Genomic DNA, 20148 nt, shown 5'->3' on the forward strand with positions numbered 1-20148 from the left:
GGGAGGGAAGGAGGGAGCGAGGGAGGGAGGGAGGAAAGGGGAAAAGAAAAAGTACCAAGGACCCCATTACCACTACCAAATCTACCTAAGCAAGGAAATTGAACACGCTAATTGCTGGGAACACTTAGTAAGAAATGGTTTTACTTCCCCTCAACACACATTAACTAGTTTCTACCCACTGAGATATCTGCACCTCATTTTTGGGTCATCTCCAGCCCTGATGAATCCACAAAGGGCTACACTAGACTCAGGAAGTGTCATTCTTCAGCTATTCCTCTTGGTTCATTGCTGTGCACACCCACATCCGTGGTGCCTTGCTTTCCTTCAGCTGCTTCTTTGCCTTCTGCTGGCCTAATGGCATCAGATCTTTCCAAAATCAGTGCAGTCTCCCACAGCAAAGAAATGTTCCTACTTCTCTATTTGCCTTGATCATAACAGAAAGGAGATAAAGAGGGATGACAATATGTCACTGGCCCAGGTTCATACCTAGCTCTCCCTACAACACAGCTAGGGTTCCTCAAGGGCCCCTGGTCTCAGGTGGCTTTGGCACATGATGTCCCTGTTCAGCCCTGCTGTAAAGCAGGCCCTGATCCCACACAGCACCAACAAAGAACTCTTGCTTCTGTAGTATTCTTGCCCCAAATGTCTACTTGTTGATTGTGAGAGAACATCTCACAAAGAAGAGACAGTCAACAAAATACTTGCCAAGCACTGTCCAGATGTTCTGATGTCATGAAAGACAAGAAGAAACAGAAAGGTGTCACAGAACTCCAGAGACTAAGGAGACACAGCAGCAGAATGCACACCGGTGAGATTAAAGCCTGTGGTGTAGACAGCAGCCTCGTGCCAGAGCACATTCTGTGTAGCTGTGTGAGGCATTCCACACGGTGAAGTTGGGTAAAGAGTGGATAGATGCCTCCTGAATAATTGTGACGTTTGCGGTAATTCTGCAACCTTTCCAAATGAAAAGGATTTCAAAGCAACTTCCAAACAAAGCAGTCATCTCACCATTGACTCTTGTCATCTTTTGTTGACTGGTTTGGGGCGTGGGAAGACAAATAGAGAGAACGGTGGTCTTTAGTATTCCAGTGCACCAATGATCAAAGAGATAAGATTCTTAAGGACAAAGGCCATAGCTTGCTACCAGCCAGGCCATTAAGGTAGGTGGCCTGCATTGGCTCTGGGCAGAGCTCCCTCCCAGTGGCCATCCAGGCAACCTGAGTCAGGAGGGAGCATCTTGAGAAAGCCTGAAGCTCTGTGCTCAGAGCTTGGGGAAGCTCAGAGGGAGCTTCTGTGGTTAAATTCCCTCAAGGCCAGCAGGCTCATGCCCAGCTGGAAGTCGGTAGGATCCTCTCTCAGATTAGTCCCTGGGTTCTGGATTCTTCTTCAGGGAGAAAGGGGAGTTGGAGGCAAAGCACCCTTAATATCCTAATTCCTTAAAAAGATGATTCAGACTTTTGTAGCTTCATTAGCATTTGCAGATAAAAATACATTTTAAGTGGCATTATGCTAAGTAATTATTCTTACAAGATGTGGAATTAAATACGTTTTCCTCAGCATGAAATTATTCCTGCCACGTACTGAGTTGGGTGACAGCTTAAAAAGAATTTAGACAGGGGTTGCCACGAAAGCAAGAAGCAATCTATATTCTTGAGGGGGTTGAGGAAGCCAACCCAAAATATTCCACCAAAGGTAAAGTCTTTGCAGCAAAGTCATGTTGGCTAGATGAAATATTAAACCTGCTACTATAAATTTCACGCCTTGCATTCCTAAGGCAGACATGGAGAAATGATGCCAAAAATTAATCAGAAATAATGCAGCTGGCCTTGCATATTCTTTCCAGTAGGGGGCATAGCGGATAAGAGTGTGTGTGCTGGAGACTTCTCTAGACTGATAATAAGGCTTGTTTGTAATTGCTTCTGTAAAGATATGTAGCAGCATGCTTGGATGCTTATTTACATTTCAGGATGTGGTTGGGAATAGATGCTTTCGATTTAGAACTTTGTTTCTGTCTCTAAGTACATGAGAGACTTTCATCTGTGGTGAGCATTGTATTTACCAATGCATGATGTTCAATTGCTGGATTTAATTGTTACAGTACAGTGAATTATTCTATTATTTCTTACTATTTTTTTATCTGGAGGAAAATTCAAACTTTCCAGGCTTTAGGGCAGGATAAAATGGCTCTGAGCATGTCAACGTCTCAAGAGCACATTATTTTCTTATTGGATTGCATTAACTTACAGATGAAAATTTGAAGGAGAATTAGAAGGCTTAGAGATGGGAAATTTGGAGAATAAAAGAATTATGTCTTCAGATTTCTGGAGGGGCTAGTTGGCAAGATATTCAAAAGGCTGCTGGTAATAATTCTTATAGAAACAGACATAACAGACCCAAAAAATGATCACAGACAGACAAAGTTGCTAAGATGGGTGTGTATCTCAGAGAACAAGGAATTGCTAATGCACTGGCTATCCAGGGCTTATGCCCTCCCTCTTACAACTGGCACCAATTTTTCTCTTTTCTTAAGACTTATTTTGGCTTTTAAACTATTTATTCATTATTATATTATGATGGGGGCACATGTACCACAGCATGTATGTGGAGGTCAAAGGACAACTTGATGACATCAGTTCTTTCCTTCTACCTTATTGTGGGTCCCAGGGATCCGATGCAGGTTGCCAGGCTTGCAAGTGCCTTCACTTGCTGAGCCAGTGGCAGGCCATCTTACGTGCACTCCCTTGCTAGTAACTTCCCACAGCCTGGGAGTGGTTTTTGGCAGTTCCACTTAGTTTGAAATACAAACATAGTCTCCTGCCTCAGACGTACAGAGCCACCCCCCAAGGGACAGCTACATGACATATGTAAACAAACATTCACCCCTAAGTGTTCTAATTGACTGCAAGGAGACTGAAGAAAAACAGAACGTAATAAAGCCTAACAGGCAAAAAACCGAAGACAAAAGTTCAGGCCTCCTCCTGCCAGGAACTGACAATTTCCTGAGTATCTGGTGGCAGGGAATGGGCAGCCACAGGCTATCCCATCCACGCTCTCTGATCAAAACTTTTTGCAAGCATCAACCTGATGGGCCTGGAATCCTGGTTGTCAACACCCACAGCCCCACGAGCACCTTCCCACCCACTATGTCTTTAGATGCCACCTCAGGATCTGGGATCAGATAAACATATGTGGCAACTGCCACAGAGCAGGCTTCCAGGCGAGGGAGAAGTCCTGTCTAAGGGTGGCCCAGGTCCCACTTGTCCCCGTGTACCAGAGATTCTCAACATGTGGACTGCAACCTCCTTGGAGCCACATAGTAGATATTTACATTACAATTCATAACAGTCGCAAAATTACAGCTATGAAGTAGCCATGAGATAATTTTATGGCTCAGGGGTCACCACTACATGAGGAACTGTATTAAAGATCACAGCATTAGGAAGGTTGAGAACCACTACTTTGATGCTCAGAGTCAAGCATCTCACAAGTCTTTTTCAACACACACACACACACACACACACACACACACACACACACACACACACACACACACCAGGACAGGGGCCCAGACAGACAGACATTACAGAGAACTGTCATCTGGGCCAGCAGAAGAATGACATGTCTGTTCCCAGACACAGATCTGTTGTGAGCACCATTCTGGCTGTTGGGATTTCTTTTTCCTTGTGCTTACTGAGTGATTCTCCCTTCCAGGAGTGTACACTGCTGTACATCTCTTAGCCCCTTTAAAGTGACTGCTGCCATAGTGTCCCTTCTCTAGTCTGCTCCAGTGTGTGCTGGGTTGGGTTGGGGAGGGGAGCAGTAAGAGGAGGTGACTAATAAAGAACAGAGAGGAGAGAGGCTGCTTGTCATCAGGATGGGAAGCTAGGGGGCGTGTTAGGAGACGGCAGCCTTCAGGGTCTCCGTATAGGCATTGTGAAATGAGAGCCCCCAGAGCACTAATGCCCATTAGCCTCACAATCTTGCCATTCTTACTGTTACATAAAGTTGCATGTGCACCCAAAATATGTCAACAGCCACACTTTGGCTCACAAAAGCCTCTCTGGCCATGAAAAACTCTGAATGCGACTTCTCTTTGTAGGTAGCTGCTTTTATCTTAAATCACTTCTGTCAGAATTTATATTTGCTATTGCAGATGACCCCCTCTGTGGCATACATGTAAGGATTTCCTTGTACAGGACAGACCTGACCCAGCTGGTTTGGTAAGAAAGATGTGTTAATTAAAGCAGCACAGATCACTGTCAGAATTATCGAGAGGGCCTGACTCAGCTCTATGGGACCAGGCCATCTGGAACTGCAGTTTCCTACAGCCAGGAAGTTCCATGACACAATGGGAGCTTCTGCTCCAGACCCTGATGCCGGCCAGGCCGCTGCCACCACCACTCCCAGGAAGCCACCACAGTCAGGGAGTTACTGCAAACTACTCCATGCAGAATCACTGAGTAGCTGATAGATCCAAACCCGAAAAACCAGGGACCTGCCTCACCTTCACCACACAGGCAGTGACTGATGAGCAAAGGTGTTGTGTGACTAAACATTTGCTGGGGATACAAAACAAAGGATTAATCACCCCAGATAGAAATCCACAATATACCAAAGTACAGATACCTCCAAAATCAACTTGGTGAACCAATGAGTTTTATTGGGGTTGCTTATAGGAGTATGGGGGAGGGGTGACTCACAGTAATGACTCAAAATCAGTTGTATTATCAAGGCCCATCCCAGCATGAGTGACAGCTCAGAAAGATTGGGAAACTTGGAGCACACTGCCCAACCGGAAGGCTATTCAACAGTGAGAATGTCCTTTCCAAGTGACTCTGAACTAATCCTCTTCCAGGCAACTGGTCTGGTTTGTGTCTTCTTTGCAGCTTGGATCTTCTAAAAGTGACTCTCAGCAGCCTTTGCTTACTCTGGGAGGGAGGGGCCTAGTGAATCTGGTCAGTTTCAGGGATTTCCTGAGCTATTTTGAGTTTACCCTCTCTCTCTCTCTCTCTCTCTCTCTCTCTCTCTCTCTCTCTCTCTCTCTCTGTGTGTGTGTGTGTGTGTGTGTGTGTGTGTGTGTGTGTGTCTAGTTTTTCAAGAGAGAGTTTCTCTGTATAACAGATCTGGCTGTCCTGGAACTCACTCTATAGACCAGATTGGCCTTGAACTCACAGAGATCATCCTACCTCTGCCTCCTGAATGCTGGGATGAAAGGCATGCACTTGCACTGCCCTGATTATCTTTCTTCTTGCGTAGCTTCCATGAAGGATGAGTGTTTAACTTTCAGAGGAAACTTACGCACGCAGACCCAATCTCTCTGCCTATGCTTCCCTGCAAGAAGTACTCACAGGTGTGTGGCACTGTTGCCACCCCAGATCCCACTTGGCTGAGCTGAATGAGTGAGTGCTACTGGCATCCAAAGCCTCAGCACAGGAGTGTCAGGGAAGCACAGCTTTAATTTTTCACCCTCTATAGGCACAGATGGCATCTGGAAGGTGGTTGGTTTAAATATTCTTTCAACAATTGCAGAAATGAAAACACACTTTTTGAAAAGGAGTATTTATAAATAGAGTGAAAGAGTGGTCTGTTCCTTTAGAAGTGAAAACAAATATACATTTAGAAACAAATTAGTGAGTTTGAGCAAGAAGACACATACCCATAATGTTATCATTCCCATTATACTCAGGAGGCCGAGGTAGGAATTCATGATCAGCCTGGGCCACATGAGACCCTGACTGGATGGATAGATGGATGGATGGATGGATGGATGGATGGATGGATGGATGGATGGATGGATAGATAGATAGATAGGGAAAAAAGAAGGGAGAGCAGGAAGGAGGGAGGGAGGCCTCAAGGGAGGGGAGAAAAGAAAGCGAAGGGTGATAGGAATGCCCTACTTCCTAAGTTCTAGAGGGCCAAACAAAGAGCACTATTAAGTCTGATTTGGGGAGTCCAGAGTACATTCACCAGTACACCGATTAGAAGAGAGGGAGCATGAAAGGCGACCAACCAAGCTCCTTCTGATTTTCCATCATGGCTTCAGAGGCCATCCTCAGACACCTGTATGAGTGTCCTCAGATACTACAGGCTTGGAGCAAAGTCATGCTATAGGAAGAAAGCTGCTTAAAATAACTAAAATAACTTCTAGGTCCTCCAGTGACCTAGGAGACTGCAGGAAACACACTGCTCCAAGGCTTGCAGATAGGTATTTATTGGCTGCAATAGGACAACAGGAACCATAGACAGCAGAAGGAACAGGAAGTGCACAGGGTTAGAAAGACAAGTGGAGGCAGGGACCACACACACCTGCAAGCCGCTGAGGAAGGAGATTCAACATCCATGGAGAGCCACCATGTGAGCCCCACAGAAGAAGAGACCCTGACATCAGATGACAAATGCTATCTCACTGGCACCAGGGGAGCAGGTCAGATGTCCCAAAGTTTTAAGATGCCCATGACTTTCACTATGGATGATGGGAAATGTCCTTTTGTATTATGTTTCTCTTATTGGTTGGTTAATTTAAAAAAAAAAAAAAAACCTGATTGGCCAGTAGCCAGTAGGAAGTATAGGTGCAGCTACCAGATAAAGAGCATTCTGTTCTTTTCTGTTTGTTTGTTTGTGTTTGTTTGTTTGTTTGTTTGAGACAGGGTTTCTCTGTGTATTGCTTTGGAGCTTGTCCTGGAACTAGCTCTGTAGACCAGGCTGGCCTCAAACTCACAAAGATCCTCTTGCCTCAGCCTCCCCAGTTAATTAAGAGAGAGCTAGTCAATAAGAAGCCTGAGCCACTAGCCAAACAGTTTGTAATTAATATAAATATCTGTGTATTTATTTGGGGGCTAAGTGGCTGTGGGACCAGGCAGGAAAGAAACTCAGTCTGTACCATTGGCATTGGCCATTTAATCTTATCATTTCTCATTTATTTTTAAACATTTGCTCCATACCAGGTCTTATGAAATACAAGACAGGAGTAGTGGTGTATATTGTAATCTCTAGCACTTGGAATGTAGAGACAGGAGGAGCAGAGCTCAAAGATCAGCATCAGCTACCTATTCAGGGATTCAGTTCTGGGATCGCCTGGACTAAAGGAGAACTTGTCCAAAAACACAAGCAAAAGGAAAACAAACAAACAAAAAGCTGAAAAGAAAAGAAACCATAACCAGTGGCTCTTTGCAGCACAATATAGGTAAAAAGAAGCAATTACATGCCAGGGGTGGTGGTACACAATTTGATGCCAGCACTCGAGAGGCAGAGGCAGCTGGATCTCTGTGAGTTCAAAGCCAGCCTGCTCTAAATACTGAGTTATAGACCAGCCAGAGATACAGAGTGAGACCCTATCTCTGAAGAAGGAGGAGGAAGAGGAAACAGCAGCAATTTTAGACCAGCCAGCCATAGTGATGTTCCTGAAAGAGGAAGAAAAGTTTGAGGTCAGCCTGAGTGACTTCACAAGACCCTTAAGAAAATAAAAACAGCCAAAAGGGATGATTGCTTGTTCGGAAGGAGAGTCAAAGACTGGTGAGCAGCAACATGTAAATTTTACTATTTTACTTCTTGCTTGGACATCTGTGAGTAGACTGGGTCAGGATGATTGAAGTGAGACACTGGGGCTGGCTGCTGGCTTGCTCAGTGTCTCATTCGTCCAGGGTCAATAGAGTGTGTCCTTCCCATCACGATGAAAAGCCAGCAGGTGAAGACAAACTCTGCTGCTGGCATGTCTCTAGCCTCTGCCAACATTCCACTGGCAAAGCATGCCTCTCCACCCAGCTCAAATTCAAGAGTAAGAAAGAAAAGTGCCACAGGAGGTTATGCTATTATGTTGTGAATCTGGCGGCCGAAGAACTGCTTGTGACCATGCCACCCAGCTTAGGACTATACTGTAACCACTGACAGGAGTGAGGATGCTCTAAAGACACGCTGTATCCCTCCCTGTGACTATTGAAACAGTGGTTCCTAGGAAATCAGAATTTCCCTAGCAATCACTTGTCAAAAGGAGAAGGCTGGTGCCATCCAGAGGACGAGCTTGTCTTATGGGAAGAGGGTTTACATAGTTGACAGCTTACCAAGACCACCTTGGGAAAGACTGAGGATGAGACAGTGGTGGGAGGAGCTGCATTTGACTAGGCCTGATGACCTGTACAAACCTCTGTTTTCAATCTAAACTTCCTGCTAGGAACCAGAAGCCAGGCTTGGGCAGGGGAGGTGGGGGACACTGGATCTTTGTGCCTCTATCTAGTGTGGCCACTTGAATAAATACTCACCTTTTCCCTTGGGGCCTAGAGAGACAGTCTATTGGTTAAGAGCACTAGTTGCTCTTCCAGTGGATCTGAATTCAATTCCTGGCCCCCACATGGCAGTTCACAACAGGCTATTACTTTACTCCCAGGGATCGAATGACCTCTTCAGATACTACACATATGTGATGCACAGACATACATGCAGACAAAAACTTGTACACATAAAACAATAAATTTTTAGATATATCCTGTTTCTGCTTCTTTGCTTGTTACTTTTTTTTTTTTTTCTTGATTTACTTATTGAAGATGAGTGGCTGAACCCAGCTGATTGGGGTTGTCAGAGCTAAGGATCTACCCTACAAACTCTGCTATCCATTACTATCATTTTTCTTGTCTCCTCATCCAGGCTGTATATGGTACAATTCTGAAGCTTCCCTCCCCCACTCACCAACCCTGCTCCTGAAGCTTGAAGCTTGAGCCTCACCTTGGTCTTTGACTTTCTCTTGACTTGGGTAGAAGGTGGGAGTGGAGGGCACGCAGCCTCCTGCATCGCAGTCACCATCAAAGCAGTCTGTTAGCTTGGCAGGGATAGCCACGGGTTCCCTTTGGAGCATTCAGTGCACTCATCGGCTTGCAGGAGTGGTCATCCCCACCCCAGCACATCTCCACACTCCAGTGTTCTGGATGATATTTGAGAAGCATTAGAACAGAGGTGACCTCAGTAGTGTGACACTGATTCTCTGCTGCTCTCCTCCCTTTCACAGTTCAGAATGGCTGCAGGGTGTCTACGACTCAGAAAGCTGGTCCACCGTGCCCATCTTCTCCTGATGGTGTGCTTGCAGGCCAGACATTGCCTCTGTCCCAGTCATCTATTGGCCTTTAGCAAGAACCCCCACCTCCTTCCCAAAGTACTTACATCTTCATTAGGGGTGTCCATTCAGCTTCTTTGGGGTAGGTAGCCCTACTTTCTTACCTTTAAAGAATTATAGAACACTTCCCACATAGAACTGTGTGTTGTTCATTATCAATTACGTGTTCTAGGAAGGTCAGTACACCACATGGAACCCTCAAATATTCCTGATTAAGTCAGCTCTCTGGAGAAACCCTTTTGTTTCTGGACATTTCTCATTTGGTTTCTTGAGATGGTGACCACTATCCAGGCTAGTAAGGTGGGTCCTGGTCCATCCACTCCAACTTTACTGAGGCGCAGCCTCCCTTCTTCCTGTGGCTTGAAGCAACCTCATTGGGAATTACTGATAAGAGTTGGTGGGTGGCATATGATTGAGAACATGAGCTCTGAGGCAGGGGAGTTGTGGTCCCAACATTCTTCTCCTTTGTCTCCTCCCTGACATCACATTTCTCTAAGCCCACACTTCTCCATCTGTAAAATGTGTGCTGTTGGGCTTGAGAGATTAAATGATGGTGTGAATGCTAGCTGGCCCACAGAAAGTGATCCCTCAGTATCCGCTGCTGTCCTTGCCTAAGCGCCTCTGCCCAGACTGAGTGCCTTATGAACAGCAGACGTTTATTTCTTTGGGTGCTGGAAGTCTGTGTGAAGAGGAAGACCTTCCGTGACAGGACCTCCAAACAGTCCATATGCTGTCCCTGCTTCTCTGCCTTGTTCGCTTCTACTCCTGTGGGAAAACACCTTCCACTCCAACAAAAGATTGGTCAGCTCTTGGAATTTCTTTAGAAAATCTTGGGTTGGGTCTGAAGAGACTGCTCAGCTGTTAAAGGCCTTTGGCTGCTCTTGCTGAAGACTGGGGTATGGTTCCCAGCACCCACATAGTGGCTTATAATCATTCCTAACTCCAGTTCCAGGACATTTGTTTCCACTTCTGACCTCTGCAGGCACCGTGCACACATGTGGTACACATACATGTAGGCAAAACACATAAAATGAAATGAAGACACCCAATAAAAAATTTAAAAATAATTTTTTAAAAGAAAAGAAAACCTGGATCAAGATATGAGGATGTGCTTTTCCCAAGTGCATGTGGCAGTAATCAAGAGCCAACCACAAAGACACTTGAGGAAAATGATGACTGCATTTGCTGAGCTTACAGCTATGTACCGCTCGCTCTTCCCAGTCTCTCTTTTCATTCGTTAATAGTGTGATTGCAGGACAAAAGTTTTTATTTCATGTTATTCACGAATAGGCATTTTTAATTTAAACAAAGATAAAGTTACCAAGTTTTTCTTCCATGGATTATGCATTTGGTAACACATTGAAAACATCATGGACAATGAGACACTCAGGAGGCAGAGGCAGAGGCAGGTGGATCTCAGTGACTTTGAGGCCAACCTGGTCTATAAGTGCCAGGAGAGCCAAGACTACACAGAGAAACACTATCATGAAAGACCACACACATGCGCGCGCGCACACACACACACACACACACACACACACGCACACACAGCTGACTGCATGCATTAGTCTGTTTCTGTGGCTGAATTCTGTTCTGTTGACAGTTGTCTATGTTGTACCACGCTCTTTGAATATTTTAGACTTTTGTGTGAGCCTTGAGTTCAGTAGCATCAGTTCTCTGTTCTTCTTTAGAGGTGCTACCTGTTCTACTGTGTTCTGCCTTTCCATATACATTTTCTTTCTTTCCTTCCTTCCTCCCTCCCTTCCTATCTCTCCCTCCCTCCCTCCCTCCCTTCCTTCCTTCCTTCCTTTTTTTTTTTTTTTTTTTTTTTCTGTTTATTTTTTGATACAGGGTTTCTGTGTAACAGTCCTGGCTGTCCTGGAACTCACTATGTAGATCAGGCCTGCTTTGAATTTATAGAGCCCCATCTGCCATCTTCTGCTGCCTCCTAAGTGCCCAACTTCTCTTTTTCTTAAATAGCTGTACAATTCTTTAAATAGTCTCTCTCTCTATCTCTCTCTCTGTTTCGTGTGTGTGTGTGTGTGTGTGTGTGTGTGTGTGTGTGTGTGTGTACACAGGGCAGTCCTCATGTGCCACAGAGTACATGTGCAAGTCTGTCTTTCCTTTCACTGTGTGACTTCCAACCCTGAACTTAGGGTGCTAATCTTGGTGGCAAATGTCTTTACCAGTTAGCCATTCCACTGTTCCCCCATATAAAATCTCTAATCCAAATTGTTCACAAAATAATTTACTATGATTTTAATTGGGGTTGAATTATTTTGAGACAAGAAAGAGTTGACATCTTAGTACTGAGACTTCCTATCCCTAAGCAAGGGATGTGTCCTATCCATAACCATGGAATGCTGTCTATCCATGAACATGGGATGCTGCCTATCCATAAACATGAGACACTTCCTATCTGTGAGCCTAGAATGCTTTCTATCCATGTGTATAAATTTCTGATTTCTTCCATCAGACTGTTTTGGGTTTTCTTATGTAATTTTTTATGTATTTTGTTAGATATGGATAAATATTTCATTTTTAAAATATTGCTTGCCTTTAACCCCAGCACTTGGAAGGCAGAGGCTGGAAGATCTTTGTGAGTTCAAGGCCAGCCTGATCTACCGAGGGAATTCCAGGATAGCCAGGGTGGTTGCACAGAGAAACTCTGTCTCAAAAAAAGACATATACATATTTATGTACATACATACATATACATGTACATGTACATATATATGTATATATATATACATATATATATATATCCACCTTTGCTTGAGTGTATGTATGTGTACCAAGTGTTTGTGTGGCCAGAAGAGGCACCAGATTCTCTGGTAGTTGTTGGTGTAGAGGACTTGAACCTGGGTCCTCTGGAAGAACAGCAAATGCTCTTAACTTCTGGGATACCTCTCTAAGCCCTAATTATTTTAATTTTATGTGAATACAAAGATGTTTACTTGATAAGTGATGGCATGGCAAGTAAGTTGCTAATTAAGAAAATGCTATGATATTTATCTTTTAAAGTTATTTCCCAATTTCATATACAGACACATATACATTATATGAATGCACTGTTTATAAAACTTGTTGACATATAGTAGTTTCAGAAACCACTTGGTTTTCTCTTGACTTGGGAAAATGATGTTCTAGAGTTCAATGATCAGCAACTGTCAGCTCTTCTGTGCAGTGGGTATCCTGTTTCCATTTTCTAGGTCTTCCAATCTGGCCTGGGTCATGAGGTAGACGATATTTTTCACTGATGTCAACGTGACTAATCACATTGTCAATTCTTCCAATGATCTCTTTATGCATGGTCTGAAATTTGTCTTGCATCTGCTTCAAGCGTGTCTCCACCACCAATGTAATGTCTTGCCTGGTCTTGGAGTCTGTCTTGTCCATCTCCCTTACCCTGCTTGGAGGCAATATCTTAGAGTCATCACCTACACTTTAGTTTCTCCAAGCATATGCCTGCAATCCTCAGCTTCTTGTGATACATAGATACATTTTATGTATTATATACTCTATATTATATATAAAACTTGGATCTCCTTTTCCTAACTACCAAACTCCTTCTTCCTCAGAATTCCTCCTCCTTTTTATTTTTATCTTTAATTATGTGTATGCATGTATCTATACATGTGTTCAGTGTCCTTGGAAGCCAGAAGGGGGTGACTGTGAGCTGCCCCATGTTGATGCTAGAAGCCTAACTTTAGTTAGGCAGCAAGAGCAGTGCACACTCTTAACCTCCAGCCCCCTCAATGTTCTCTCTCTCTTCAGAGAGAGAGAAAGGGAGGGGGAGTGCACATGCAGGGTGTCCCAATTCATTTCATTAGTGTCGCCTGCATGGTCAATGACTGATAGAAACCATTGAGGACTCCTGCTCCCCCAGCATAATATATGTGTTTTCAAGAATGTCATTCTACTAATGGCGTGAGAGACGAGCTAAATGTGGATACAATAAGAAATAGGATGACTTGGCATAATTCTGTTTTAAAAACTAGGTACACACAGAAATAAGAGAGTAAAATAAGGAAGATGACATGATGGTCAACCTTGACATGTGATGGATGGTTTGGCATGAACTATCACACATACCTCTGGGAGGGTCTCTAAGGGCATTTCTGGGAAAGAATAACTGAGGAGAAAGACCCTCTTTCCCCAGAGTGGAAAGCACCTTTGGATGTGCCCAGATAACAAAGACTTTCAAGGAAAAGCAACACAACTTGCCTGTGGGCCTTCAGTTTTTGCTGGTAAGTGTGTCTATCCAGCTGCTGCTGATGGTGGTAAAGATGCTGCTTATGGTGGTGATGATAATGATAATGGTGAGACGATGTTATCCTTCACTGATATCAGAATCCAGTTCCTTCTGACGCCCAAAGGAACTTCAGGCCAGCCACTCTCCAAGAATCTTCTGGGCCTTTAGTACTAGTTTGGTACTAAAGTTATCCAGCTTCATAGGCTGAGCAGCTACCAGTGTGCAGTTGGTCTGCCCCCTGTTATTTCTAAGTCATTCTGGGGAAGACTTTCATGCTATATGTACACACACTGTCCATTCTGCTTTGCTAAAGAGCCCTGACTAATATAGCAGCAAAAGGAAGATACTGATGACACACACCTATAATCCCAGAACTGTAGGCTAAGGTGTGAAGTCAAGATCAGCCTGCATCAAAAAAAAAAAAAAAAAGGGAAGGAAAAGAAAAAAAAAAAAATAATAAGGCAAGTAGGATATTCTTTTCACCAGAGCCAGGCAGATATTCTAGCAGCCATGAAGGGTCTTAGGCTCCTCAAATCTTCACGTGACCCCTAGGAATCGACATGGAAAAGACTCAGCAATTATTCAGAGAAGGTGACCTTTCCAGCTAGCCAATAACTGCAGGAAGCCAGCACCAGCGGTGAGCTACTTGGTCTAAAGGTGGATCATTTTAAACCAGAGATGGACAGTTCAGACCAATATGACAAAAAAAAAAAAAGTCCGCAGCTTGGAGTAGAGATCAAGCTTCCCCTAACCCAAGAAAACACACAAGGAGAAACCACCTCCTGCCTCGCTCTGAACCTGGTCCTGAACCTTTGTGTCTCCCAGAACTACTGTGATCATTTCTCCATTGCAGATTGAAGTCAACAGTGAGGTCGGTAACGAACAGAGTAGGCACTGTGAAGCTGCTCAGATATCACTATTGCTGTCTGCAAGGATTTCTAAGACTTAAATCAGTTAAACCTGCTCATGCAGCCACTGAAGACACGGAAGGCTTTTAAACATTTGGTTAGACCACACCCCTCCCTCCAGGAGGGTTTGGCCTACTTCTTTGTTGATCTTGTACAGCTGTCTAGAACCTGGCACTTACCAGGTATATCACAAATAGCAAATGAAACTCCAGGAGCATGCCTCACCTTAGTCCAGCTGTTTCCCACCTCTCTCTGCTCCTATTAAAAGTTACCAGTACTAGGGGACTGGAGACATGTTTCAGTGGTTAAGAGTTACCATTACTGAGCTGTGGCCAATGTATGCTCTTGACAAATGCCAAAGATTATAGTAAGAAAGAGGTACCTCAAGGCCAGGCATCATGGCACACATCCTAGTAGTTGGGGGACTGGGGCAGAAGGATTGGTTCAAAGCCACCTTGATCAATGCGAGACCAAGAAGAGACTTGTCTCAAAAACCAAGCCCAGAAAGAAACAGGAACACCAGAACAGTTCCTGCATTTGCAGTATAAGAACAGAACTCTGCAATAACAATTTCATGATTTGATTAGAGTATAATTATGCGTGATGTTTTCAGAGTTCCTGATACAAATTGTCCTAAAACAAAGCAGAAAAGGAGGACTAGCCTCCTTTTGAGAACCATTCTGCTTCCTCCTAGTAGACTGCATAAACCATCCAGCTGGGTATGCTTTATGCACTGGTTTCCAGGAAGCTGAGGGTATGGTCTGATGCTAACGTCCAGTAACTCTGTTACATTTTATAATTTATGCTTGCTCCTTTCTCCTTTCCATGGCTTTATTTCATTTTAGTCGAATGTCCTTATCATGTTTGTCTTTACTCTTAAGTTGTTTCGAATCCTTTTCAGAAAGACTTGCATACTTACAAACAAACAAACAAAAGCCTGCCAGTGGTGGCACATGTCTTTAGTCCCAGTACTAAGAGAAAGAGGCAGGTGGATCTCTGAGTTCAAGGCGGGTCTGTTCTACAGAGAAACTCTGTCTCAGGAAGGGAAAAAAAACGGTAACAGCTCAATTCTGAAAAGCCACACAGAGCCCAGCCTGGCACCATTTGCTTTTTGTAATGGCCCAGGAGGGCCCCCAAAGTAGCCCTGTACTTTATCTTTACAAACACATGTTAGGCACAACAGTGGTGCTCACCGGAGATCTTGGGAGACAAGGGCAAAAATCACCCATCATTTTCTACTGAATGGGTGTCTGGAGGACCATTCAGGTTCCTAGGGACTGGATCTGGGGGAGGATTAATGTGAAGAGCCCTTGGAAACCAGTGTCGCCCCTGCCTGCGCGCCTATTGTTCAGAGGTGAGTGTGCCGCCTCGGTTTGAAGATAGAATCTCTCTCCCCTGGCCTCCAGCCCCAGGCTTTGTACAACTCTGCCCTTTCCCCTGCCTCTGGCCCACAGGCCTCCCCAGCCAGTCCTCTGTGCCAGCTGGCAGAGGGTGCTCTTGTACAGCGGATCTGATGCCCTCCCCACTCTTCAGTCTGCTGCCTGGACCTGCTAGGGGACATGGAACCTTCCAGGCTTGAAGGTGGGAGGAGGCAGATTACTAGGTTTTCCCCAAAGGCTGATCTAAGCCCCCCCCCAAAAAAAAGCACAACTGGGCTGGCCTCATTCACCTTCAAATTTACATAACCCTCTCTTCACTCCCACTTCTCTGTAGGTCAAATACTGGATACACACACACATACACACACGTATTTAATATATATGTGTGTGTATATGTACATATATGCGTGTGTATACATGTATATGTATACATGTGCAAATGCATACATACATACACATGCATGCATATATATGTGCATATATGTATGTATACACATGCATATGTACATATATGAATAATGGTTTGGTTCCCTATGTCATATTGTACATGTATATGCATTCACAGATGGGTAGAGTGAGGAAGAGAGAAAGAAACAGAGAGGAGAGACACTGCTTTCTCAGAACGCTACAATAATAGATTGGCGGTTTAATTGGAAATTGAGTAAATCTGCTAAAACATTTAGTGGCTTAATTTTTTTCCCGTTTGGTAAAGAAACAAAGGGTTCTGGTTTACTCCATGTCTTTCAACAACTTTAATTTCACTCATAGATTATGGATGGAGGCACTATCTCCACTCGATCGCACACTGGGCATTAAGGAGACAAACCCTTCCTTGTTTGCAGCCTTTGGAATTTCTTTTCGGACTTTAAGCTGTAGGTGGCATTCTTTATATCTGACATCAGAGCACTTTTGTAAGGCGTAGAGTTGACGGGATTTACTGCAAGCCCATCCTAGATGTTCGAAGCCGGGAAAACAAGAAAATGTTCCATTCAGGTGGACGGAGTGAGGAACGCACATGGGTGATCGCCCTGATCCGGTAACTGCTGCTTTTCAAACTGTGTAATGAAAGATCTTTAGAGTTCTTCGAAGGGAATTAATTAGCAGAGAAAGGCTGTTTTGTTCACGGCCTTTCCCATCAACATCATCAAAAGCCAACCTTGATACTGATGGCAAACTGGACTGAATTCTCTGGAAACCAAAAATATTTCATGGCCAGCCATTTTTCGTTTGTTTGTTTGCTTGTTTCTGAGATTTGTTGTGACTGCATGTTAATTTGCCATTGGGTGTCCTCCAGTGTGGGGAGGACAGAGAAACAGGCACTGTGATTGGGGTAAGGGAGCAGAATATTGTCATAACACAATAGCCATGTGTGCTTGTCCCACCACTAATCCTGCACCTGTGTGTAGGGCATTGGCAGGTCATGGCTGTGTTTGGGGTCACCTGTCTGCACAGTTTGTCCATGGGTGATTATGTTTTCTGGTCTGGACCCTTGCACCTGGGAAAGAAGTCACCTCATAATATTAATGTGTCGTGGGCAGTGTCACTGTAGCAGCCTGATGGTGCCAGAAACAGCTGGAGTGCTTCAGAGTAAGTGCAGGTTTCTAGGTCCCACCCAGAGCAGCAGCCCCTGGCATTCGGCTCAGTAGTCCATGTAAACTCACTATGCAGGTGCCTGTGCCGGGATGCAGCTGGATGGGGGAATGGATGATCCAAACTTTCTGGTGGCCTTAGGGCAGAAGAACATGGGCATCAAGTGTCAGGCCTGCAGATAACCAGGGAGATTATCTTGAGACAGAGACATCCAGTCATGGCCATAATGTCCAGTCAGAGCCAGCTGCTGGTAGCACAGCTGCTCTGCCATGTCCAACATAGTCTCACTGGAAGGACAGTTCCATGAAAAGTCTATATTGTTCCGACCATCACTGAGGTGATGCTTGCTGCCAAGCCTGAAGGCCTGAGTTCAAGCCTCATGCCCCATAATGGTGGGAGGCTGTAACCAAGTCCTTCCAGTTGTCCTCTGACCTCCACATGTATCATATGTGCACACTTGAGTGCATACACACTCCCACATACAGAGTAAACAAACAAGTGGTAAAATGTTTTTGAAGCTTATATTGTTAAGATAATTAAGTATTTTTTAAATGAAAGTGAAGATATGTAAAGTGAAAAGAGAAAGTTCTCCCTATAAGCTCACCCTTCGGAGATAATCCCCACTAATGGTGTCAGCCACCTCATTTGAAACTAGTGGATGTGGTTGAGAGATCCAACAGCGAGTCTGACACAGCCAGGGCCAGGGGTTCTGACCCTTTGCCCAGGACTTTTTCAACCTCCTCTTTGAAGAGCCTCTCCCAGCCACCCAGGCTCTTGAACTTTTTGTTGTAGTCTTCAAAGAGGTGGCTAACCCCTTGCTGGGGACGCCGCTCAATTGGTAAAGTGCTTGCCTAGCATGCGGGAGACTCTGGGTTTCATCTGGTGGGGGCGGTGAGAGATGGTGATCCCATTTCTGGTGTTTTCATGAAGATGATCATAAGTAGGAAGTGCTATACCAAGCTCAGATGTTTCCAGACTACAAGCCACGCTCCCATTTGGCTTCTGTGCCCATCAGTCTCAACTCCAGTTTTCTGAATCAAGTTCCCAAAGTGTTAGCACTGAGCATGCTCTGTAAATGCAGACTCTCTGGCAAACAGCTGCAGCCATCTTGGAAAGACTTGGGAAGCATGAATAGAGCAGGCAGTCCAAATGAGAGCCCTCATACAGACTGGCTGTGTTATTGTGAGAGTTTTCCTACAGGCCTTTTCAATTCACACCCTACACATGCGCGCGCGCGCGTACACACACACACACACACACACACACACACACACATTCACGGCAATTACTCAAGCCTCCCCAAGCCTGCTTTATTTCCCTGTGGAGTACAATTTGACCATGTCGTGGGACGCGGGTAGAGATGTAGAAGTAAATGCCCTTTATGCCACGTCCTGAGGGGAATCCAGAGCAGTGCAGCCACAGTGGGAAGATTCCAATAGCACTAGTCAAGGCGGTAGCCCTTCGTGCTTGCAGAGTCTGTGTTGGCCGTAGTAAGTGTCACAATGTTAATTTTGTCATATTAACAGAAAATGTGTGCCAGGGACGAGAGCAGTGCTTCACATATGTGGCCAAATCTACTCAAGAACAGGGTATTAATCCTCCCCATCCTGGAAGGAAGGGGCTGAGACTCCAAATATCACCCAGCTGATGGCACACAGGTTTCCTCATGTTGGCTTGACTGCAAAGCCTCAGAGTTTGTAAGTGTCACTGCAGGCCTAGTCTCAAATCTTATAGTGTTCCCCACAGCTGAGGACAGGTCATGAAAAGTCCAGGCCAGTGTCTGGAAAAATTGATTTCCTACTCTGCCCCCACCATCGCCCACGCCCCACCCCCACCCCACCCCGGCATCCAGCAGCTATGCTGTCCTTCTGCTGTGTTGTGTTGGATAGAACACCTGGGCTCACGGTGTGAGCTGAATGAATGCCTGGCAACTGTAGATTCAACAGGGTTTGGGAATCTGTTATTCTGCCCTCCTGGTTATTTATTTTGTGTTTAATCCCCTTCTCCCATAGAAAAATGATCTCTACCTCTTTGGAAACTCTTTGCCAATCATTCTGTTGACTGCAGTAACACACACCAACCACATCGATAAATAGAAATAAAGGCGCCTCTCAGATCCCAGGGTGGAGGGAAGTTGAGTTTGGAGCACTCACCCAGAGGAACCCAGCCAGCTGGAAGTCATTTCATAGCCTAAAGCTATCCTGGAAAGTGGTCTCTTACTTTTCTTTGACCATTTCTAAATTCATGTCAATAAAGCTGGGTTCTTCATGCACCCCTCTGAGAAACCTCACTCTGGAAGCTTAGCCTGAATCTTCTCTGGATTTGCCCTGCCATTGTTGGAGGAAACCTTCATTTTCATTCCTTTCTCCTCTGTGGGTCCCTTCCTCCTCCCCACCCCCCAAATGTTTTAGCATCTGTTAATCCCAGTTGGAAATCTTAGCAAGATAAAGTCGTGTTCTGTGTAGATTGCTTCCAGAACAAATACAGGGTGGTAGATAATTTAGCATTTGGTTTCAGGAGGGCTTAGGGTCGGGGCTACAGAGGACTGCACCTCTTCCTTCATAAAACACCCAGTCAAAGCAAAAGCGAAGTAATTCCCAGGCTCAGATGGAATGCATGTAGATCAGGTTCATTCCCAGAGCCGCCGCCTGCGTTTAGGTGATATTAGAAGCTACCATGACAGCAAAGTAGTTTTATGCATAGCGGCTTAGTGGACACTTTGAGAACTAGTTTAGTGAAGCTATCGGGTTGAAAAATACCAAGTCACAAAGTTTTAATGAAAGTAAGTGTGGATCAACGTATCATAAGGGGCATCCAGGGCGACTTAAAAGATCCGAGGGTGGAAATTAGAATGGATCTTCGGGATTTATTTGGCAAAGCCTGTCTAGTTTGACCTTTTTTCCGTTTCATATTAAG

The sequence above is a fragment of the Phodopus roborovskii genome, unplaced genomic scaffold (assembly GCF_943737965.1).
Source record: "Phodopus roborovskii unplaced genomic scaffold, PHOROB, whole genome shotgun sequence".
Taxonomy (NCBI): Eukaryota; Metazoa; Chordata; class Mammalia; order Rodentia; family Cricetidae; genus Phodopus; species Phodopus roborovskii.